Here is an 11,475-nt window from a genome sequence, read left to right as displayed (position 1 = left end):
ATCTGCTTCTTCAGCCTCCCAACTGCAGCTGTAGTCTGCCTCCCTGAAGGTCCCTTATCTCTCCCTGCCTAATGTTAACGCTTTCCCCATTTATTTCTCCCCTGGAACAGGCCTGTAACTGGTTAGAGAACAGGGATGGAATTCCTGGCTTCTTCAAGCTGATAAGGGACGGTATGGGGGTACAGCAGTTAGAGTCTACCCAAGAGTCGGTCGAGTGGCCCACAGAACGGTTTGACAGGAAGGTTGGCAGGCATGAGACCGCATAAACACCTTTGCAGACACAAAGAGAAAAACACAAAGTAAAGATTATACTGACCTACAAGATGGCATCTTAAGATAATGTCCCCAGTTCCCAAACCAGTCAAACAATCCAGGAGAGACCCTGACTTTGTCCAGTTGTGCCTGAATGTCATCTATTGGTTCTAAGACTCTGTGATAATTATCAGTAATATTGAAACAACACATGTCAGGGGATCTCTCATAACACAGGTGATGGAGAAGCAGTAAGGAATCAACAGTGGTTCCATTCTCCAAGAGTCTGGCCCTAATGTTATTTAATTTTTTATTTAAAGCATCTAATGCTTGTGAGGTGTTATTTAGAGCTTTGCTGAATATAAACAGGCAGTTTGCTTTATCTCGAGGTATAAAACGTTTTCAAGACCCGGGAGTCCTACCAGAGAAAGAGTCAAGGCAGCTGTTTACCATTATTAATTTGCAAATGTTTTGGTATGCTGAACCTGGGTATTATTTTATAAAGTAGAGTTTTTATTGCTTCTTGTGCCTTTTCCATTTCTTTAAAGGGAAGGCTTCTACCCAATTAATAAAAGTATCAACTCATACCAACAGATGTTGGCATTCCTTTGACCTTGGCACGAGTGAGACCTAATTGTCACTCTTCCCTGGACAGCCTCCAGTTCCTTGATTGCCTGGGAGAGCAAGTTTGGGGTGGAGAGGATTATTTTTAAGACAGACTTCCCAGGCTGATACTACTTGCTGAAATGTCCTTGACAGATTCTTCCCAGTAAACATACTTTGGGCCGTTTGATAAGTTGTATCCCCCCGCTAAATGAAAGGCCTGATGCCGGGCTTTAATGATCTTTTAGCTCTGTTAGCTCGGTAATTGTAATTGCCCCTTCTCTGTTTGTAACCATCCGAGGGCTGGAGACAGCGTCCAGGAGTCAGACCCCAGTTTATTTCCTTGGAAGAGTAGGTGGGATTGAGTCTCCTTTAAAAATTGATATAGCAGGCAAGCTATTTTCCTGAAGCCTGGTATCTACAGCCTACAATGTCCAGTAATGTCCCAAAACTCACACAATTGTTTATCTATCCTGGAGTTAGTAGCACTATAGTCTCTAATTCAGTTATAATGTCCCTTCCTAGCAAGGGAGTAAGGGTCTCTGGCGTTATCAGGAAAGAATGAGAAAAAAATTAGTTTTCCCCATATGCATTCCAGGGACAGAGAGAAAAATTTAGTTATAAGTTTTCCGGAGACAGAAAATTATGTTGTATTTGGATGGCTGGCCAGGAGTGGAAAGGAGGACAGAGAAGGTAGCTCCGGGATCAAGAAGGAAATGAACCGGCCTTTTAGTTACCTGAGTTTTCCAGTTACCCAAGGTTACGGGCTTCCGATAAACAGCTGGTTCTGGGGAGCCACCCTGAGGAGCCCCAGGCCCCATGAGTCCCTTCTGAGGACACTGGTTATCTGAGCCCTGCAGATGGGGATCCCCGAGGGCCTTCAGACCTCCAGGGACTGTCTGCACACAAGGGGCGTGGCTTGCGGGGCCTTGACTTCTGTTGTCCCTTCTGAGGGCAGTCTCATTTCCCGTGCCCTCACTGGCCACATAAGTGGCATTTGGTGCCAGGACATCCAGAAGTCTGGTCTGACACAGTGCATGAGGCCGAGACTAAGGCCTCAGATTTTTCTTAAGCCTCCTTTCCTGTTTTCTTTTTTATTTTGATCTCGGTTGTAACCTCCCCGATTGGCAGCTCCTAAGAACTCCTCCAGGGCCCCTTCGGGGCCAACAGCTGATTTTTGCATTTCCTCTGAATATTTAAGACTGATTGAATGAAAAATTTGTCCTTTAAAATTGTCTCAGCCTCAGGGGTGTCATATATTTATATTTAAATATATGTTTATATATTTAAATTTAAATCTCATATATTTAATGAGAGCCTCCCTCAACCTTTTCAGGAAGGCCCTCAGGCTCTCACTCTGTGTTTGTAAAACAGTGGCTTAATTCAGCATAATTTAAGGGCTTAACCTTAGACCTCCTTAACGTCTCTAAAGCACAAACTTGGAAGTGGGGGCCATGCAATTTCTCAATGGGATGGGCATAGTCCCAATTAGGATCTTGGGATGGAACTTCTTGGGCCCCAGTAGGAAACCGGAAGTTCCTTATAGGACCTCCAGCCCCATGAAAATTAATCAGTTGTTGTTGTTGTTGTTTTTTCTCAGAGTTTATGGATCAAAATCATCCCAATTTTTCAGAATGCATGCCTGAGAGTATTGACCTTGGTTGGGGAATTGCCCATCTACAGGAAAAGGAGGAAGAGGCATCCCTTATCTTAATTTTCCATAGCTGGCCAGGAGAAGCCTCCTGTCCTGACCCTGATAGTTGGACAGCAGAAGAAGCCTCATCTCCTGGCCCTGCATTCTGGCTGGCTGTGCGACTGGCAGCCAAAAGCTTTGTCAGTCTTGCAAGGTGCTGGGAGCAGTCGCTCTTATACAGGCTTGACCCTACCTCTGAGAGCTGACCTGGTCTTCCTTGATTTCTCCTATCCCTCCGTTTTCCACCTGCAGGACTTTGGGGGTACCGACTGTGACCAAGCAAGACTTCCCTGGTTGTAGAAGGATGTACTTTTATTTTGGCCCAACAGTAATTGTCTTTAGAAACATATTTTAAAAGGCCGGTCAAAACCATTTTTTGTAAGGATAAAATTGGCCATCAAGGCGGGGCTAAATGGGCCAAAGTAGAGATCTATTCCCTTGCCCTTTTCAGCAGAGCCCACAGAAATATGTTCCAGCCATGTGGATAAACATGTATACGATGTATACATATTATTACAAATTGGCAGACACTGGGCTAAGCGTAGCAAAATGGCTCCTACGTATTCCAGTAAAAGCCCCCTATATATCATAGTTGTTGATCCCCTATGTGGCACAGGCATCCACTCCCATGCTAAACAGAAACAACAAAACGTGGAACATTTGGAGTCCGGCAGTGAGGACATTGTCACCGTCTCCCCAGGCTTTGGATCAAAGCAGGGGCAATTTCAACCAAGGCTTGAATAAAACAACTCAAAAGGGCGTGCGGTCCTGCCCTTTCAGTTAAAATCATATTTTTCCCCCATCTTTTTAGGCAGACAAAAGGGGGAAAAAAGCTTTTGTTTACCTCTTTTTTTTTAAATCAGAAGCTTACCAACAATCCAAGAGAACTTTGCTTTTTTAACAGAGAGTAAAGCAGAATTTTAATCTTATACTAGTGTATTTTTAAAATCCATTTATTTTAACCTTAGTCCATCCTGACCACATATAAAATTTCTTTCCAAAGATTTCCTTTCACAAACCTTCTACGACTTTGCTTTGCTTTGAGATTGTGACCTAAGCCCTTTTTTCTCCAAACAACCAGTCTCATTTGGGACAAAATTACTTTCTTTAACGTTCAACAGAAATGTATTCCCATTCCTTATATCTTTCTTACATATCTCCTACTTTTCTACATATGAGTTTCTTTCCTTATTTTTATCAGTGTTAATTACATTTAGCAGAATTTTAACTCTTAGAAACCTTAGTCTCCAGTGAAAACTAAGTGGTAACCAATTGTGGACTATCTGTTACATTGGAATTTTTTTAGATGGCAAACTTATGAATCCATTAAACACAAAGAATTTTTGTTACAGATCTAAACATTCTTAGTTAGTTAGTTGGTTAGTTGGTTTTTTAGCAACCTGGGTAAGGTTTTGGAACACTTCTATATATTCATCAGGGTTATCTGAAAACTTGCCCAGGTCCTTTTGATTTGCTTAGAATCTTGCAAGGAAAATGGAACCTTTATGGGGCCAAATACACCCTGAGGCATTTCAGTCAATAGATACTTTGAACAGGACTTGATTTTAGGGGGAGAATTTTTTTTTTTTTTTTTTTTTTTTTTTTTTTTTTTTTTTTTTTTTTTTATCCCTGGCAATCCTGGATAAGGAGGGCATGAGGGTCTAGCAGGTGGCTCTTCCCGAGGAGAGGCCTCAGGGGGCGAGTCTACAAATTCTTGCCTTTCTTGGCCCCTTGAAGGCAAAGAAAGCCTGCACATAAGGAACTTCTGACCATTTACCCTCTCCTCTACAACATAGATCTACCTGTAAGATAGTACTGTACGGGACACCTGCCTCAGGAGGCCAGGGCTCTCCATCCTCCAAGAGAAACTTCAGACGCCTCTTAGCATTGGCGGGTTCAGGATTAAGCCCTGGCCTGGATCAGACTCCCTAGGAAGTCTGATGCTGCCGTAAGCTGAACGAGGTGACAACAGAAGCACAGATTGGGGCTCAACACTCACTTCAGCCCTTTGGTCAGGTAGGAACCTTTCCTTCCTTTGTCTCATTCACACACAGTCCACACAGCAACTCCAACCTGCTGCCCAGCACCCAGCACCTTAGAATTGGGGCTTTGTTCCTCACTCCTTATGGAACCATTCAGGCACCTCTGGGAGGTGATCAGGCTCCCTTTCTTCCTCTTAGGGGCAGATCAACCAAAATGAACCTGGGTTCTTACCAGTCTGATGGGTGGCACTTGCTGAGCTGGTTCCTGGGCCTCACAGGTTCCATTGCACACACACAGGGTCCTCGTCCCAGAGCGCCAGAAGGCTAGTCTCCTTTGGATCAAGTGATCCGCTGGTGCCAGGTGAGGTCACTTCTCCCGGGGCTCCGAGGTTCACACACCGATGATGAAGGAGGTGGAAATGCACTGTCTCCAAATCCCCAACGTGAGCCCCCATGAAATGTAGCAGGATTCTTGCACAGAGAGTCAGGATACTGAGGCTCTTCCTTCCAGGAAGCCCCTTTATTTGTGCAGGCACGGGCTCCGTGGGCTAAAACTCCAAAAAGGTTGATCCCCAAGAGCAGTAGCCTTTTATGCAATTTCTATTTCTTTGTCTCCCATATATGGTGACACATATAGTCTGATTGGACATAGTCCAAGTTACAAAGTTGTGTCAGAGTTATGCACACGTGGATAGGTGTTGATTGCGCCATGTTGCCTTCTTTGGTTCTGAGGAGGCCTCAACCACATTCCTTAAGGAGGGGCTCTACCACAGTTTAAATAATCCTATGCTCATGGGTTCCTGTTATCCCCACAGAATAACAAGCACAAAGGTTGTGCATACCTGTGCTATTGTGACAATTTCTCTGAAGTTTACCTCAAGTTGTCCAGTTTAGGAAAACAACATTTAAAGACTATCAGAACTAGAATTTAACATCTACAAAGGTGCATTATTAAAACATAATTTTTCTCTCTAACAACCCTCATTTCCAGAGATAGCCAAATATAGATTAGTTTGTTTGTAAAACAAGTTCAGTTTTAACAGACTTGGCCTAATTATTTACATAAGCTCAGCAAGAGTAATGACTGATCATGTAGATCTTTTAAAGTTTGATTTGCTGGAACTTTTCATAAGGAATCTACATTGAACTTTTTAGTAGCCTCCCCAGGCCAGAAGCCAAGCCAAATATTTGCCATCAGACATGCCTGCAACATCTGTAGATTTGGGCGAATTCATTCTATGAGGTCCCAAAGATATCCTGGGTTCCTGCACCTGCCAGGAAGTGACCTTCTTTACTCACCTGGTGAGGCTGCTGGGAACTCTGTCAGCAGGTGTCAGGCCAACATTTCCAAGGGGCTTTATTGGCATCAGGCTTCATAAAGTCAATCTTAGTTCTTTAGAGTTGTCTGGTCATTTCTGAGTCTATGCATGTATCTCACATTTGACGTTCCAGTCTGGGTCTTGGTAAAATAACCAATGTTTCCAATGGTGTCTGATTCCAAGGAGAAGATTCTCATTGAACTTATGCAAATAACTGTAATTGCCATGGAAGAAAGAACACTCCCGGAGTTTGTGAATTCCAAAGTGTTTAGGTAGAGAAAAGTTAAATGCTTTAGTATGTTTACAGAGGAATATGTTATCCTATTATTGTATGTCATGGATATCTTGAGAAAGTTTCCTTAATATGGAGAGCACATATTGGAGCACCGGTAAGATTTCCAACAAAAGTCACAAAACTGTAAGAAAAAGGCTCAAATATGGACATGATTCAAGATCTGATGAGAGTTCCTTAGATGCAATTGACAAGGAAATTCACTTTCTGTGGCACACAACACTTACATAATTGGAATATTAAGTGATGACCTTATATCAGAACATGTTATAAGTAGGAATTGCATATAATCTCTAGAATAGTTATAGCATTTACTCAAATGTAACCTAAAGTTTACCATTATTTGACAGGGCTTTCCACTTAACATACCAAAGAAAAAGTCCTAATCGGTCAAAAAGGCTTCATTTATAATATAAGTCCTAGTAAGGCTTGTTAAAAACCTTAGAAAGTTATAGAGCACATTCTAAATAGTATTATCAATCATTATAAATCTTTACTTATTTAACCAGGATGGCAATATGAGATTTCTGAAGCAAATATGTAGGGTTAGATAGCGGTTAGCAAAACTTAGCTCCTTTGACATTGAGAAGTTTTAACTAAGCAATCAAAGACTTGATAAAGACGAAATCTAAAGCTTTTGTATTTCAGATGGGCAAAAGAGAAAAAAAATTTTGCATATTATTTTTTATTAAGAGCAGATCAGGGTGCCTGGGTGGCTTAGTCAGTTAAGCATCTGACTCTTGGTTGCAGCTCAGGTCATGATCTCAGGCTTCGTGGGTTTGAGCCCTGGGTCGGGCTCTGCACTACCAGTGAGGAACCTGCTTGGGATTCTCACTGCCCCCTCTCTCTCTCTGCCCCTCCCCACTCATGTCTTCTCTGTCTCTCTCAAAATAAATAAATAAACTTAAAAAAAAAAGAGCAGATCAACAATCCAAGAAAACTTTGTCTTTTGAACAGAGAGAAAAGCAGAATTTTAGCCTTATACCAGTGTATTTAAAAAATCCATTTATTTTAACCTTAGTTCGTCCTGACCACAAATAAAATTCCTTTCCCAAGATTTCCTTTGGAAAGTCTTTTGGACTTTTCCTTTGCATTCAGAATTTGTCCCAAGTCATTTCTCTCCAAACAACCAGTCTCATTTCGGACAAAATTATATTCTTTTACCTTCAATAAAAATGCATTGCCATTCCTTATATCTTTCCTACACATCTCCTACTTTTTTACTTATGGAGTTCCTTTCCTTATTTCCATCTGTCTTAGTTACACTTAGCGGAATTTTAACTCTTAGAAACTTTAGTCTCCAGTGAAAACTAAGTAATAACCGATTGTGAACTGTTACACCAGAATTTTTTAGATGGCAAGTTCATGAGTCAATTAAGCACAAAGCATGTTTTCCAACAGACCAAAATATCCTTAGTTTCTCTGCAATGAGAAGTCAAAAGCAGATAAGCCTCATCTTTAGTAATCAGTGCTTTAGCACTTCATCTCATTTAGGAAAGACCTAGATGTCCAATGAATTTAATCCCATTTATCATGCAAGCAAAACTTTAAAGTTTCAGGTTACCAAAGATTTTGAAAACTATCTTAATTACCCATGAAAACTTTGAGACAGAATTAACTATTATTCTAAGTCATCTTTTTGCTAACAAATTACAACAGAGATAGCATGAGCTTATTTGAACTTTAGCAAACCTAGGTAGAATAAAAGTTTCATATTTAATGCTAATAACTCTAAAGACACATCTATCTTAATTAAACCAACAAGCTTGAATTAGTTTAAACACCAAATATTTTCCACTTGGGTCCACTTAAGAGACAATCAACATGTTCTCCATTGTCAGTTTTTACCTGGGACATCAGTGGGGGAATCTGAAGTGGGTGGTCCAAGGGGGTGCTCTTCACTCCTGATGCGGAGGGTGGACTCGGAGGGTGGGAGGAGGAACGATGGTGCCCAGGGCACTGAGGATGGTAGAGGAACCAGTTATGCAGACCACCCCCAAGGTGGTGCAGACACAGGAGGAGGGGGAGGGGAAGGCAGAAGAGATGAGGTGCTAGCTGACGGCAGAGAAAGAAGATTCCTGGTTCTAACCTTGTCAGCTGGAACAGAGGGGCACATACCACATTTTTGTTTTGTTTTGTTTTGTTTTCCACTGGCTAGTGGGATTAGGCAGTCCATGTCAGGGTGGAGAAGACCAGGAATTTCCCCAAAACAAAGAGAGTTTTGGCAGCTGCTCTGCTTGGGAATATTCCTTAAAGTCCCCATCCTGGGGTAGACTAACCAGTTGGCTCCAATTAGAGCCATTAACCTGGGAAATGAATGAGGGAGAAGCCACCACTATTAGTAACAGTGAGAGAGTTAGCACCCCTTCATTAGGGATGGCCTTTTTCCTCCAACAACTGAGTTCTATCAGGAGGAGGCCTGCTAGACATTCAATATCAGGAGGGAGTTTACTAGCCAAGCATATTCAGACAAAAACATTCTGCAAAAGGCCTTGATATATGGGTCCTGATTTAGAGCCATGAAGTCCTGGACCAAGGGTACATCTGTTCACTTGCCGTTTCCTGCAGAAGAGATCTTACTGCCAGATCCTGTTATGGGCATGCAGTGTTACAGAAGATCAGTCCTTTCCCAAATTTTGCAGTCCAAATTGCAAATCCAAAATTGTGAGTTAAAAGGCATCCCAAGGGAGAGTTCCTGGGAACTGAAGAGAGAAGATCCATTACCACAAAAATCCCCCTGCCCATGACTCCTGAGTGGCATCCCACTCACAGGATATGTCAGAGGTTCCTGAAGTGTCAAAGCAACCCAAGGTGGCTTTAATTCATTTATTATATGAATAAATAATTAATTTATTATATGAATAAAATCCATATGATCACCGCTGCCATTAGAGGCCCATGTAGGAGGCAGGCCTGCCCTCCCCTCGCTTCCCCACTGCATTCTAGACTATAAATGGGTGCTGGTATATGGAGCATGTGTGCCTTGAGGCAATGCTGCGTTGTACTGTGGCTTGCCTTGCTGAGAAGGCCACAAAGAACCCACCATTTTTAACTCATGGAAAGCACTGGAAAAGTTTTAAAAAACCAATTATGTAGTTGAGGACAAAGATGGAAAACAGTAAAGCTAGAAATCCATCATGATCTAAGCAACATTCCAACACGTGTAGTCCCTACAGTCAACTTCCTAGGAAATGGTCCCAAGTTGGGTTTTAATTCAGTCAAGTACTGGTTTTGGCTGGCTCTGAACAGAGGTCCTGTGGCCAGAAACAGCTAGACCAGGGATGTGGAGGGGATCGTATTACATGAATGAGGAGGAAACCTCATACAGGAGTCTTAAGATTGGGAGCCATGATAGTGCCTTAGGTGATTGTCCCATGCCCAAGACAGACAACTTTGTATAAGGACAGGAATGAAGAGAGGGGATCAAGTTTCTGGGTCTTATTACCATTCCGGCCAGGGTACTAACTTCCAGCCAAAAGGCAGGCTTTCTCCTCCCCATAGAGTAGCCATGGGCTAGAGGATTGCAGCCTGAACAATCGACATGAAAGCATTCCAGTAAGACCAAACTTCTCAAAAAGCCCCTGAAATGAGAGTAAATGAAGAGAAAGTACTCACCAAGACTGCACTGCTCAGAGTCCAGATGAAAAGACTCATAGCCCCACATTGGGCGCCAAATGATGAAGTTTTAGGTGATAGGGTTTGGAGCTGATGGCCAAAAAAAGAATTCATGAAGATGTCTTTGATGCAAAAAGATGATTTTATTAAAGCACAAGGACAGGGCCCATGGGCAGGAAGAACTTCCCTGGGACCATGAGGAGACTATTTGGGAGTTGGGGTAAATAAAGTCCAGGGGAAGTTTCCAGTGAGATTTTCATATGCTACAGACTTCCAGGACACTGGAGGCCTGGCTATTGTCAGGCTAAGGTTGTTTATGCTATGCTATGCTCTATGCTCATAGAGTATATGCTCATAGATATGCTATGCTATGTCCTAGCAAAGCATTAGCATTAAGACAGTAGGGAGTTTCTGGAGAAAGGTTTTATTCTGCCAACCTCAAGTATTTGCCAATGGGCTGCAGGTTATAAGGAAATTTAATTTTATTTGCCATTTCCTTCTGCCTCTGTTTCCCACATCAGAAGGCACATGAAAAGGCATTTAGCACAGACTCTGGGATGAGAGGATCAAAGACAGTGATGAACACATCACACAGGCTGGTCAGTACGAGCTTTGGAACATGAGTGTGACTACAGGAGTCACGAGTGGGTAACTTTGGCCAGCTACATGCTGGGACACACACCTACGATGTGCCAGACACTGCATCCATGCTGACTGTCCAGGAGTGACCGGGAGAGAGACAAACCCTCCCCACTGGACTTGCAGTGGTATGGGACTAGACTGGAAACTGGTTTCTGGAAGCATTTAGAGAAAGTGCTCACCGTGAGACAACTGCCAGATGTTTATATGAACACACGCACCTTTGGTCCCTGCAATGGTGATGCTTCCCAAGCTCCTAGATGGCTCCTGACATTAGCTGTAAGATGCTCAAAAAGTCTTTGCTGATTAATTTCCTTAGAACAGAAACCTGAATGTCTTGGGGTATATGCTCTCCTGACTTGACTAGTTCACAGTGCTAATTGGTGGCCTGTGTGGAATTCAAACCTACGTGTGAACCTCCAAAACACAACTCATAACCACTAAACCTCCACCAGCCACACCTCTGCCAGCCACACCCCCAGGGCCTCTGGGGTGTATGCTGCCCACACCACGAGGCAGCTCGAGCCTGGTTCCACAGATACAGCCTGGGAACACTGGGGCTTCATCAACTTTCTCTGAATGCCTGGGATCACAGGACGCTTGGCAAGCAGAGGCACACGCAGGTCTCCGCACACCTTTCCACCTGCGAGTGGGAAAGCAGAGGTGGAGGCATGGTGTGTAACTAATCGAGCTCAGAACTATCATTAGAATCTTAGTTTCTCGATTTCTACTGCTCTTTGCCGCTCCTGGGATGGTCAGTACTTGTTTGTCAAGGTGCAGAAACCAGCCCACAGCAGGGAGCACGGAGAGTGAGGAAGAAAGAGGGTGTGCTTGGCACTCCCTGGAGCCTTCAGAACTGGGTCTGGGCAGGTGGGACTTTTATTTGGTCTTACACAGTTTCAAGTCTTCTTGGGCTCAGCACAGAGAAGCTATGTACATTATATGAAAAGGAATAGTCTAGAAGGAGTAGGAGCCTCTGCAATAGCGACTTACATTTTAGACATTTCTTCAATATTAGGACATTCTCACCTGGGTTCATCCCACACCCCTTCCCCACCCACCTCAGGGAGAGCACCCCTG

Source organism: Puma concolor, chromosome A3 (assembly GCF_028749965.1).
Source record: "Puma concolor isolate L17-30 chromosome A3, mPumCon1.1.hap2, whole genome shotgun sequence".
Classification (NCBI taxonomy): Eukaryota; Metazoa; Chordata; class Mammalia; order Carnivora; family Felidae; genus Puma; species Puma concolor.
This window is presented reverse-complemented; position numbering follows the sequence as displayed.